Source organism: Vanessa tameamea, chromosome 13 (genome assembly GCF_037043105.1).
Source record: "Vanessa tameamea isolate UH-Manoa-2023 chromosome 13, ilVanTame1 primary haplotype, whole genome shotgun sequence".
NCBI classification, from domain to species: Eukaryota; Metazoa; Arthropoda; class Insecta; order Lepidoptera; family Nymphalidae; genus Vanessa; species Vanessa tameamea.
The window spans coordinates 6,990,929-7,005,274 of record NC_087321.1 but is presented as its reverse complement, the minus strand read 5'-3'; the positions used below and the strand labels follow the sequence as shown (position 1 = coordinate 7,005,274).

At 32.1% G+C, this 14,346-nt stretch overlaps 1 protein-coding gene across 1 annotated transcript in view; it reads right to left on the bottom strand.

Moving 5' to 3' along the window:
• LOC113403364 (alanine--glyoxylate aminotransferase) overlaps window positions 1-12,622 on the bottom strand; it is a 336,845-nt gene extending 324,223 nt beyond the window's left edge. The window contains exon 1 of the mRNA XM_064216836.1: window positions 12,613-12,622. The gene's annotated coding sequence lies outside the window, so the exon portion shown is untranslated. The remainder of the gene's footprint in view (window positions 1-12,612) is intronic.
• Window positions 12,623-14,346: the final 1,724 nt, after the last annotated feature.

The window sequence follows — 14,346 nt, the reverse complement described above, 5'->3', positions numbered from 1 at the left end:
ATGAAGAGACGTTAGTGTAAACAGATGAAAAGTAGTCAGCAAAAAGATTAGATATATCTGTGCCTTTAGTTGCTTCAGATGTATTAAATTTCATTTTCGTTGGACAGTAGTTGCATTTTTTCTGTTTTTTTAGGTAGAACCAAAACAACTTAGGATTCGATCGCAACGACTTCTCTATATTCTCCAGATACTTAGCGTGTGATTCCTTTAATAATCTATCACAAAGTTTTTTTAAAAGTTCAAAGGCCATAATATCGCGAGGGTTACAGTATTTACGTATTTTCATTCTGCATTTATATTTTTCCTTTATGCAATTAATTAGACTTCTACTGAACCAGAATGAGTATTTGTAATTTATGATCATTTTATGATCTTAGCCAACTGCTGTACTGTATTCATCAAATTTTGAGAATCGTTTTCCGGTACACAATCTCTCATGTTAATCTCAATGTTACACGCACGAGGGTGTTGCTCTAGTTGTGTTAGGCGGGAGCTTAGTAATTCATTAGCGGAACGAAGTGAATTATTTTCTGCGCGAATTATCTCTAGAGTATTTTCTTGAGTGGATAATTGCTTCTTTACCTCTTCCAACTCTTGGTGAAACGATGACAGCGATGTCTCAAGCGAAAAAACTACTCTGAGAATGTCTTGGAGTTTTGAATTTAATTCGTTCGTTAGCACCTGACGAAATTCTTCTCGCGTCAGCAGATAGGTAGTTGCATGGTGATTTTTTATTACGTTGTGTCACATAATCCTGTTGTACGTTAAGTGATGACGTGCGTACAAGAGTATTAGTGTTGTTGCCCTTCTTTGGTTCTTTACAACGACTGATTTATGTCATAGATATTCATTCAATAAATCTGGGTTCATGCTTTTATACTCTGTCATGGAATGTCTTGTGCAGATAACATTATAAATTTTTTTACAATGCATACAATGTAAAGACGCAGCAGATTTTTTTTCATTCGGACAACCGGCGCATTTATGCGTATTAATTTTCGATGAATATTTAATTTTTTTTCTTTTGTGTACGATGCCTTGTTGACACGAATATCGACATGACCGGAAAGAATTCAGGCGCAGAACCAACGACTACACGTGATTTCCGAGGCACGGGAATAGGTGTTAATGATATATTGAAACTTTACATTTTGTCCAAAAGTTAATTTTAGATTTCTCAAAATGTTCAAACTAATGTTTCCTCGTGCTATAAAGAATTTTTTGCATTTTTTTCGAACAGAGCAAGTTATACGCGACTCTAATATACGTTTCTAAAATTGAATCATAAAATCTTTCCACGTCTCGTCGTAAAATGACAAAACGACGAACATCTTTCATTTAAGACCTTTGACCATTCCAAAATGAGGACTACACAGTATTTTCTCGCAGCCTTACAATATATATAATAAATATAACGTAGTCATTTTATTAACAAAAAAAGACCCGCTGAGTTTTGCCGGTTCTTCTCAGGTCAGGGTACTGTCTTTTCCGAACCGGTGATAGTGTTTAATTTGACTATAAATAATTAAGTGAAATGCTTCTATATTTAATAAAGCAATATAAGTTTGGGTTTGTTTCCACTTTAATGCTAAATTTGCATAAAGCACAGCAAAAAGAAATCGTCTGATCTATAACTCGATCAACTATATATATAAAACCGCTTAAATTCGAAAGATATAAAGAATTCCTAACTTCTAAGCAAACTTGATAATTAATTAGTGAAAATTTGATTTTCCAATAATCCTGAATAATTTCAATAAATTCCAATTCAGAAGTTATATTCAGTGTGATAAAAACAGTTCTTGTCTTATTTATCCTATTCAGTTGAAACCTTATATAATTATTGTTTATTTCAATTGTTTTGACCTTAAAGATCAAAGTCAATCTTGACTCAGTCACTTCAAGTGGTCTATTGTCCGTTTGGTTGTTATTCGATGTCCTTGTGATCGTCCTGGTGGTACATGTATTGTATAATTTTTCATGAACCCTGAGAGTTCTCCTTCTGTACTCTTATACGCAGGCATTGAATAAAATAACACCTGCATATAAGTTTCTTAAAGTTGTTAATGCATATCGTGGAAATAAATAATTGTTTACAAACAAATTTAAAGACTATATTATATACTATATACTTAGTGGTAGGGCTTTGTGCAAGCCCGTCTGGGTAGGTACCACCCACTCATCAAATATTCTACAGCCAAACAGCATTAGTCTGTATTGTTGTGCTCCGGTTTGAAAGGTGAGTGAGCCAGTGTAACTACATGGACAAGGGACACAACATAATAATTCTTAGTTTGCAAGGTTGGTGGCGCATTGGCAATGTAAGAAATGGTTAATATTTTATAAAGCTCTATTGTCTATGGGTGGTATATAACCGTTGGAAAAACTGTATTTTAGAGTACTTATCAATCAAAAGAAAAACTTTGCAGCACATATAAATTACATAACGCATAACATTATATCGTGATTCGAAAATGTAAATTATATATTTTAAAATGATCTCTCAATGTACACCGATCAGCTCTGCTAAAGAAGCCGAACCAAAAATTAGACTTAATTGAAAAGCTATTCTCGCATATAGCATAAACTAAGATACGTATTAAATATATGCAACGTTTGATACTAATCTTTAATTAATCCATACTAGTCCATACTAATATTATAAATGCGAAAGTAGCTCTGTCTGTCTGTCTGTCTCGCTTTCACGCCAAAACTACTGGACCGATTTAAATGAAATTTGGTACACAAAGAGTCTAGAGCCTGAGAAAGGACATAGGCTACTTTTTATTTGGAAAAAATGCTGTAAGGGTTTGAAAAGGGGGATGAAAGGTTGTAAGTTGTTGAAAGTATTGTCATTTTTAAAACTAGAAGCATAAAACTTATATTTTAGGCTGTACACTTATAAACTAATATATCATGACACCCAGCTAAGGAGGGAGTTTTGGAAATTCTACCTCTAAAGGGGTGAAATAGGGGTTGAACGTTTGTATGAAAATCCGTAATTTTTTAAGTTAGAAGCATGAAACTTTATTTTTGTGCCACTGATTAAAAATTAGTAGATATGTATTTAAGCGTTTCTTGATATTTTACGCCTAAAGGAAAAAAGTAGGGGTTGACATTTTTTATAAAGGTTAGCCTGGAAGTCTGTCATTTTGAAGTTAGAAGCATGAAATTTTATGTTTGGGCCACCGATTAAAAATGAGTAGATTCCCATTTAAGCGTTTCGGTATATTCTACCCTAAGGGCTGAAAAACACACCAATGTGGTATACAAAGAGGTCTTACATTAACGTAATATTTTAAATTAATTTATAAACATATTCATATTCTACGCGGGCAAAGCCGCGGGTAACAGCTAGTTATTTCATATTATTTAAAAAAAAAACAGGCCACAACTCAAAGCAGGTATAAAAATATAAAATGCTCTAAAAATACATTTTATCAGATTTTATTGCAAAAAGGAATGTCGCATGTATAAGCATTAGCGCGTTTAGATAAAATCGTTTTTATTCGATTACCCATGTAGAGTCGTAGAGACGATGCGGTCGCGTAGAATTGAATCGCTTAGCGACAATGTCGCTTCGGCTCGCCTCAAATTACACCAATGGATTTTCGATATACCGCCCATTTGTGAGCCCTCTCTGTTAGGTGAAATCGGCTGCCCAAATTAGAGCTTTGGCTGCTATGTAACGCTTTACTGTAATATATCAATTAATCTTTTTCCAAAAAAACATGTACCTGTATTGAGCTACGAGTATTAACTAATTTTATTGGACTATTTTGGACTGGTGATAAGACTGTAGATCCCATGGCCCAGAAGCCCCAGGTCGGGCTATTCGATTGAATATAATCAAAATCCTATATTCAGCTTAGAACCATTAATACTTACGTATTTTTTGTCAAATTAAAAACTACCACTAAATAAATATACATATATAAAAAGTCATTATGTTGTTCGATCAGTAAATTCCTAGCCTTAACATTAGAGATATCGTTTATGATATTTCCGATAATTTTTGGCAAAATTTATTTTACAGGTCAGACCATTTTTAGGGTTCGTTAATTTTGTGTTTTGTGTACGATATTAAAAAAAATGCTTAAGTTAGATAGATATTAGTAGATGCAACATTGGCATAACAGTTCCAACATTTAATTGTTAAAATAATATAAAAAATAATGACTGTAACATATTTACTTCAGAAAAACTATTTGCAAATGCCATTCCCTTAGAATAATCTACTCTAAAAGATGGGAACGATCCAACAGACCCCTAATAAATCCCGCTTGACCGTTCTTCATTAATTTGGCTCCCGTGAAGCCTATATCTTAAATTGTTGATGTTTTGCGCATGTATAATTTATAGACCCAATCATTCGTACCTCAAACCTCGGACAGTAACGCTTTTGCGTTACTTTTCCATGTGTACAAGTGTTTAGATAAGAATTCGACGTTAATTTTTTTTTTTTATAAACAATATATAATTACAATTTTTTATCGATCACATTGATGGTGAGTATTGCCGCCTACATACGTTGGCACTGTAAGAATTATTAACCATTCCTTACATCGCATCGACTTTGGGAACTAAGGTAGTTTGCCTAAAGTTCTATTAGTTGTATTAATCTATACAAGGCGTTTTTTTAGGTTTTTTTTTGCTTTGCACAAACACTCTGGAATCAGCTTCCTTTCGTGATGTGCTTGCGCAAAACCCTACCACCAAGTAAATAAAAATTGGTTTGATTATTGGTCCTATATTTTAATTCATCTGCTCATCACCAATACTACATAAAATGTACAAAGTATAAAAGTGGAAATTCTTTCAGGAAACAGTATTTTAATGTTCTTCTCTCTGAGCTCAATCATTCTCTTCGCTCAGTTTCAATTATCATGCCTAACAAAATAAAATCGATAATAATGAAAATTTAAATGTTTTAAATACCACGGGGAAGTCGTTGACACAGTTCCTTGATCATTTTATTCAGTATCTATGGAAGTAGTTTCAACAACTTTGTCAAAATTGTTTCCTAATTAGTTACCAACATATTTTATAATGACTGAATGATGACCGAATGAATGAATATTAGATACAGATTTTTACAATACTATAATAAATATAATGAATCGCACGGCTATTTATTATTATAAAATAGGTAGTTGACTGGCAAATGGGCTATCTGATGGCATAGTCACTACGTTATCATAGACTTTTTTTTTTTATTTACCTAAATTATTAACTATATTTTAAATAAGAAAAAAAAATATGTTTCAGTATTATTGTTATTTTTGCATTTTTTTTTTTTGCTGATTATATTCCTCTTGTTTTAATAGTTTATTTTGTAGTTAAGAAATTCAATGTATTTTTGTTCATTACAATCCTTATATTCGCATTACGCGTGCCTTCTGTCATTGTTATTCCATTCAAGAATTAATTGCCATAAAAAAAATGTGAAAAGATATTTACAAACCGTAAACAAATAAAGGTTTTTTTTCAGAATGTTTTCATATTTACATTCCTTTATTGAATAAACGAGTCTTTAATCTATAAAGGCTGCTGAATTCAAAATAAACTATTCGTTTAAATATTATGTCATTTGAAAATTTAACTAGTCTGAATACCAACAAACAAAGGTTCGTTTGGTCAGGAAAAATAAATCTTCTAGCTTTGTCCACAACGAAATTACAGGGTTTTGAAATTGCCATGAATGACTTTAAGGAAAGGATGTAACAGGTGAGCGAGACTTGATGACACAGCCGTACCCCCGATATCTTCACAATATTTTAAAATGATAATGTTATTAATATTTAACGTAATAAAAACAGTATTCAATGTGAAATAACAGTATTCTAAAAATGTTCCCTCAGCTGCAACGTGAACAAGTTTTCTTAACTTCTACGATCATTCAATTTGTTTGCCGTCCACTCTACAGCGATATAAGTTAGATAGAAGTTATACTTTGCGGCTACACTTTGCTTCTTTTTATTGGACTATATAAAATATTTCGCCGACTCACTTGAATTTACGGCAGCTTGTGACAAACTACAGCTGGGCTAACGAGAAATCAGAAAAAAAACTTTACTAAATATAAAAATGTAATCAATTCCGGTTTGATGCAAAATCTATTTATAATTCTGGTTTGTACAATATATGTATATTAAATTTAAACCAACCACTGCAACGAAATATAGATTCTAGATAGATAGATAGCAGTTTTTTGTTAATCATATTCATCTCATAATCATAATGTCTTACGTACAATTACATTTATTTATCTACTAAAATAATCTTACTTTTGTAAGACGAAATAATAAAGACATTAAATATTTTCATATGTCAATTTACGACTAGTATATCTCAAGACCTCAGTAGCAGAGACAAAAAAAGGTTAGTTTTTAGTACATTTAATTTTGGTCTGGTCGGTTAGAGAAAGGAACTACTGTATAAGAAAAAAAATGAAAAACGTAAACAAAATAAAGTAGGCAAATCGTTAACGACATACTCCAATTCTAACTGAACTCATGTATGTACTATTTGACATTAAAAATTTCATTTAAAAAGGTGTCATTATTTTTGCGCTAAATGTAGACTGATATGTGATGTTTACAATGAAATCAAAACAAAACCTGTCATAGGTTTCAAAATTTCTAAAAAATATTTTGAATAAACGCAAAGTTATATAAATATACGGTTAAATTTATTTAAATAGTAACTTTAGGTACGTAATTGTAGACTGAATTGTAGACTATTGTAGACTTTGGATGTACTGTATAAAAATAATAGATTCTTTAATTAGTTAATGCTATTCTAAATGTAACCATACATATTCAGATTTCTTCATTTCATTTACATTGTGTTTTTTACTTAAACAAGTCTTGTAAATTTATTATGCAAATAATTGTTTTAAGTAATTTATTCAATTAACTATCGTGCAACGGAGCGAAGGAGCAAGTATTTATGTTGATTTTACTCCGCTGAAAAAACATGAATAACTTCTTTACTCGTGTTCATAAAATCTTCGCATTCCACTCTATCAAGGAAGTTGATTTAAACTTTTTTTTTTAAATAATAGTGGTTCACTGTATTTCAAAGACTAACTAATATACCTACATCTTTTTCAGCTAAGCGTTAAGCTTTTTTTAGTGCATGCCAATGTCCCGATGAGTTAGAACCGAACTTCAAACTTTCACAAAGCTATGCAACCTGCTAACTGTTGAACCGTTACCACTTAACTTAATTAAATATAGGTAATACGTGGTTATAATTCCTAGGTCATATTATCATGAGTTATAATCCATTCTCCAATTACTTGAAGCCTTTGTGCGACGATACGATATTTACAGCCTACTATACTGATGACCCATTTTCCTAGTATGATATTATTACCTGTAATTCTAAAAGAATCATATAAATTATTATAAAACAGTGGTATTTGAACTTGGAACGTTGAAAAATCATCTTAGATCCAAGATGATCTCCCAATGACACTAGTATCAGAATGATATTCAGATAAGAGTATATATAGATTACTACGAAAAGTGTCAACAATTTTTTAAATTAAGGCTGACGGACTTCCATAATAACCTGTATACGAAATGTCAACCTCTATTTTTTCCCTTAAGGAGTAAAATATCAAGAAATCCTTAAATACGTATCAACTAATTTTTAATCAGTATCCCAAAAAAAAGTTTCATGTTTTTAATCTAAAAAATGACGGACTTCCATAAAACTTTCATCCCTTATTTCATCCCCCTCAGAGTTGGAATATCAAAAAACGCTTAAATATGTATTTACTCATTTTTAATCAGAGTCACAAAAATAGTTTTATGTTTTTAACTTAAAAAATGGATGACTCATAAAAACTTTCAATCCTTATTTCAACCCCTCAGAGGTAGAATATCGAGAAACTCTTAAATACGTATTTACTCATTTTTAATCAGTAAAACAAAAATAAAATTTCATGCATCTAACTTAAAAAATAACGGCCTTCCAGACTAATCTATATAAGAAATATCAACCCCTATTAAACCCCTTAGAGGTAGAATATCTAGAAACACTTAAATACGTATTAAATCATTTTTAATCTGTATTCCAAAAATAAAGTATCATGTTTCTATCTTCAAAAATGACGGATTTCTATACAAACTTTCAACCCTCATCCTCCGGTCTTGAATTGAAATCGCAGGCCGGGCTAATAAAATGTTAATGTTAATGTTTTCTATGGAAACATTATCACTAACAGCCTAAAGTCTAGAAGTTTGGAGTGTGTATACTCCCGTGCTTCAGAAAACACGTAAAGATGGTACTGAGCCTAAATTCTCTGCACTCAAAGAGTCGGATTTGACGTCCCATAATATTATGAGAGTGAGGAAATAGAGATTAAGAATGGTTAATATATCTTACAGCACCATTGTCTATGGGCAGTGGTGACCACTTACCATTAGGTAGTCAATATGCTCGTCCGGCAACCTATGCTATAAAAAACTCATCTTAATACAATCCACTTATCTCTCGCGCGTAACTAAAATATGTCCTGTATAGTTTGCTGCTCGATCTTAAGATTAGCCGCTGTTCCTGAAATCGGTTATGACGTCACAATAATATTTGAAAAAAAATAATACAAAACTCGTGTTTTATCGCAACGAATACATAAGATAACATAATTATAGACGCAATAACTATATCAACAGAGTACATACAAACACATACATGTCTCACAATGGGAAGTACATAGATAACGCCAGATGCTTGCAAATTGCCTCGACCAATTCCAATTAGCTGAGATGAACGTTTCCTTTTAAAACCACACTTTTATTACGACCATAATTATTTTCCTTTATATTACAAAGTATTTCTGACTTCTACTAGTGTTGGTGAGTCTTATCTCATAGTCCCTAGTCTCATATCTATGGACCCCCCTGCTGGGCAAAGACGTTTTCTGCTATACTTACATATGTTTAGCTTGACTATAAACATGGTGCAGAATTCATGCGATTTGAATGAAGCAAACGAAAATTAAGATGCTCCCGTCCGTACAATGATCTGAATGTAAGATGTGTTATCACCAACACCAATAGTGTTTGTAAAATATTCCCTAAAATTAGAAATCTTTTGCAAGATTCGACTCATACTTACTAACAGGTGAACTTAAAGAAATAAAATTAAAATACAATCAGTTGAAACCTTGAAATAAAATCAGTTGGACGGAATTTAGAAATATCTTATTATTGTTTTATTGGTTTCTTTCTAGTGAGTAGCTGCTTATGGCAAACAGACATCTATAATAACAAACATTTAATGAAAATTCATAGACAACTGTTGATCTGGACAAATTAGGCCTCATAATTATGTTTATTACATAAGAATTATTAAGTTGAACTCCTTAAATATTATAACATACTATAACATAATATGAATTAAAAATAGTTAACGTATCAATCTTGACCGCGTGGAATAATGGCAAGAATTCTAGCAGCATTTCTCCGTTGAATCGCAATTCCGATCCTCTGGGCAAAAAACGAACCAGCCATCCTGTCACCTGTGGAGGCAATATAGCGAGGTGTTATACTTTTAATGAAGTTTTTTGCACTACTGCTCCAAGTTTCAAGTGTTTCAACAGCATTATAATAGCATATAATTCACCCCCATGATTTAATTAATCTAAATTATTGCTTACCCAAATCAATATTATTTTACATAACCAATATATTCTTTATTCAAATAAGCTCTTACAATCACTTCTGTTTCGTCACGTTATACGAGTATAACTAAATTAAATCTAAAGTTACATCTCGTAAAAATAGTTGACTAACTACAAACATCGGGTTTTCGCTACTATATAACTTGGCGCAATAATACTAAGATACCGAGTAAATCGCTCGAATAGAACTTCTGCAACGACTGAAGGCGTTTATTTAGTATTCAAACTTAGTCTAGACGCCATTCAAATTGAGATACGCAGCTTCGAAAAAGTTTTACACTAATTAAGTTGTTCAAAGCGCAATTTCATGTATATTACCTAATGTAAATTAAATTGTATGCATTTTTTTATTGTATTATTAAGAATTAATTATGAAATAGAAACTATATTTTCAAATATAAAAAAGCCAAGAGCGGTAATGGCCGCTTGCTTATTTTATTTATTAAGAAGATCTCTCAGCAGTGATACGTATACGCTACTGTATATTTTAAAATATGAAAAAAACTATAATAAAAGGTGAAATATAATACATTTATGATAATATTCCAGCACTATCATACTTTATAAATGTTAAAAATAATAAAATCCCTTTAATATCTGAAGCATCAAGCGCTTACTGGCCGATCGATTTACACAAACTTTCGAGCACAAATAACATCGCACTGGGATTTTCATCCGCACTATTGTAACCCTGCGAATGAATCAGAAAACGATGATTCCGTTCATAGTTTTATTTACTCGAAAGAGAATCAAATAACTCGCATCGTTTTTTTTTTTTTGATACTTCGTATTGCCGAAAAAAGTCTACAATGGAACTTGGATGAGTTTTCCTGACTTCCACGGTCATTCAATTTGTTAGCTACTTCACGGTCCACTCACAGTGACACAGCAATAGAAGTTTCGAGAAAATTTATATTTCGTTTGCCGCTCGCCCTTCTAACTTCAAATATTTTAAAGCTGCACTTGAGCTCCTGAATAAAGAGAAAAGCGAGAAAATGCCTGACTGTGTTAACCTTTTCATTATTTTATATTACTATTTAGAGGCGAATTTCCGTTTACTTTTAATCATTATTTGAATTTTATTAACGTAGATTGAATACGTTCTACTAATAATTATTCAATCAATAAATTCAATCTTGAATTTTTAACGAGCCCAGCAGGGTACTGAACCTTTACTGTATGAAGCTTTTTACAACATTTAAAAAAAAAATAACCTGGAATTTTCTTTCCTATTTCGTTTTCAGCTAAATTGCGAATGAAAAAGATTTAATAACTATCGCTTACATTACTTATGTTACCTTTCAACCAGGTATCTGGGTAGAACTATGAATCGACTCGTAAAAGCTTTCGACGGACCGCCGTAAAAATGACAAAAGGACTCTATACAAAGATTCGTCTTTTACTTAGGTCGCAGTCCGCTCGTAAAATGTGAACCCCACTAGGAAATCGTACGCACAGGGTGTGGATTTCCAAATAGTTGTTTTTTAATGACATTTTTATTTGGACACAATGAAACGTTACAATATACCAATCCTATAGAGTGTAAATTATAGCTCAAATAAGGCTTAACATATAAAATAGTTAATGATACTTAAAATTAAAATTCAAAAACGTGAATTGTTCTTGATTTTTTTTTAAATTAATTATACGTTAATTTATAATAAATCATCATGAAGAAAACTGAATGTGTCGGTGACAATTAGCCACAAGTGTACCTATCTACCCACTCGCATTGGAGTGATCTGGTGGAATAAGTACCAAGACTTTTTCTCAAAACGAGGCATGGGACATTTAAAGATTGTTACGTTAATTTGAATTATCGACCAACCAAAACTCGATTTTATTTATCTCACTGGAAGGACGTCTCGACGTGTTTCTCCCACATGAAATGGTTTTGTATGTGGACTCACCAGTGCTGACTGCACCAGAATACGAAGCCTTTTTCCGTGATATGACACTCTCCAAAAGCAGCGAACAAACGTTCATCTATAGTGTCCTGTCGGAATGTTGGGCTATCTTGCTGTCTTCGCAGGAAATCCTTGCATTATAGAGAACACAAATGTACATTACGGAAACAAAAATTTACCAGAAGAACATGTGTAAAACGACCAACTTTCTTCAATTTTAGACACAACAGCATGACACTAAATAGCTTCTAAGTGTAGTCTATTATTAAGAACTTCTCGATAAAGCCCTTTTTAATTTACCAAACTTGGATTTGAAACCACGAATGCAGAATCTAGTGACTTACAACTAGCCAATAGAACATTGAACTAGTGACGTGTTATGCATACATCTACAGACCTACCCATTGTGAAGCGACGTAATGTGACAAATCCATTTCCTTAACAAACGAGAAAGCCTATGCACAGAATTAGATAGTACATATACAAGCACTTATTTTACATTTTAGGGAATTTTAAAAATAATAACAGTAAGCTCTATAAGTAAGTTCCTTTGAATTTTCATTATAGAAATTCTTAAAATCAATCCCTAATCCAGTAAAACTATTTTATTCAAATGAAGCATATTTTCTCACAACTGAAACTTAAGTAAAATTTATCGATACGCTTAGATATACAACATAACTGTGGCTTGGAAGTTGTAACACATTTTGCAGAAATACCAGTTCTCATCCCGAGGGATAACCGCGCTACAAATTCAGAATCAAAGTAACATCATCAAACGTAGTAACTCGCTCAAATAATTTAAATGGGACTGACCTAAGTCATAATTAGTTTATTTAGTTTCTGTATAATACAAACGACGAATTGCAGCTACGTATGAACCAACTCTGCGAATGTCGGAGAAATGAAATGAGTCGTCGCCAAGGGAAAATTCAAAACGTTTTAGTTTAAAATTAAATACTTCAAATAACTTTATACTTACATACTATTTAATCAATTTAGCGTTTTAACAATGTATGTTTATATATTTGTTTATGGGTAACTAGTTGTCATCTGCGGCTTCGCTCGTGTTTTAGGGGTTAGTTATCAGGTGTTAGATGTGAAAAAGTCTATGTCCTTCTTTGGGGTTCAAGATTGCCTCATACTAAATTTCATCAAATTCGGTTCAGTGGCTTGATCGTGAAATCGTAAAGCGTGTTTGTTTACGGCACCATTGGCAATGGGCGGTGGTGACCACTTACCGGTGGCCCATTTGTTCGTCCGCCTACCTTAATGATAAAAAAGACAGACAAGGAGAACATTCGCATCTAAAGCTTATAATACAAAATATTATAATACATACAAACAAAGTAATCTTATTAATATTGTAAATAGGCAAGTTTTGATTGATGAAGTTATTATTTATAATACAGTAGTTTCATAAAGACAAAATAGTTCAGTACCTTTTCCTCCTCTATCAGTCAACCGACTTTCTTGGATTTTTGTTTTAATTAATAAAGAAAATATTTTTCAATAATATTCATTGATTATGATCGAATCTCGACCATTGTGTAAACTCTAGTCATAATAAATAACACAGTTGTTTATACTTAGCAATTAGGTCCAGTACATACCTTTAGAAATATTATAAGATATTTAAATAAATAATTAAAAAAAATGCGCGTGGGGCGGTGTATAACGGACGGGTGGACGATACTAATGGTATTATAATATTTCATTTTCATTATTTAAATAAGATCATTACATAAACTTTTCTTAAAAAAACAAGCATTTTAAACTGCTATATTTATTTAATATATGTAGTAGATTGAATCGTCACAAACATACAAAATAATCAAATTAAAAATATATTAATTTAAAAAGAACCTTTTGAAGCACTTTTAAATTGTCATGCGTAATCACCGGAATACAAAGTAATTACAACTCAACCGATTGTGTAGAACTTTTTTAAAATTAAGTTGAAAGATTTGAATCACACATTATAAAAAATATCATATAAAACCTAAGCTTATTGTATCCGCGCGTCGTCCGAAAAAGTATTACATTAATATCTAATTCACAAAACAAATCAAATCGAACACTCTTAATTATAGAACAAATTAAATGCAACAAGTATAACCACAAATCAAGAAAAAACATTTATTCATCTCGTGCTCGGCGGTAAAGGGAAACCTCGCGAGGAAACCTTGCACGTACGGGTGTCCTCCTCGAATCCTCGTAGTGGATGAGAATCTGCCACGTAAATCCACTAAAACCGCATCGGAGCAGCGTATTGAAACAAGCACCAAACTTTATCGCAGAAGCTATACATATTGAACAACATAATAATATGTATTCTTTTTAGGTTTCCGTACCACTTAAGGAAAAAAGGAACCCTTATTTTAATTTTATTAAATTATTAGGATCACCTCGTGGTCTGTTTGTCCGTCAATATCAAATACTGAGGTCAACGATCTCTTGGAGCAGTGAAAAAATCAAACCTCTTAGGCTAAGCAATCAAAATATATGGCTTATGTCACATTTCCCATAATTACGCAAAGGCAAACAAAACCTATAAACCCGTTTACCTAGAATCATGAAACGTGGCAAATTAGGAAAAAACCGGAAACCATAAATTTGTTTTTACATCAGTGTCAGTTTGTTTATTTTTCTGTGGTTACGGAACCCTCAGTACGCGAGTCCGAATCCCACTTGTCCGTTTTTTTTATTTTTATTTATTGAAACTATTACATATACTTATCAATG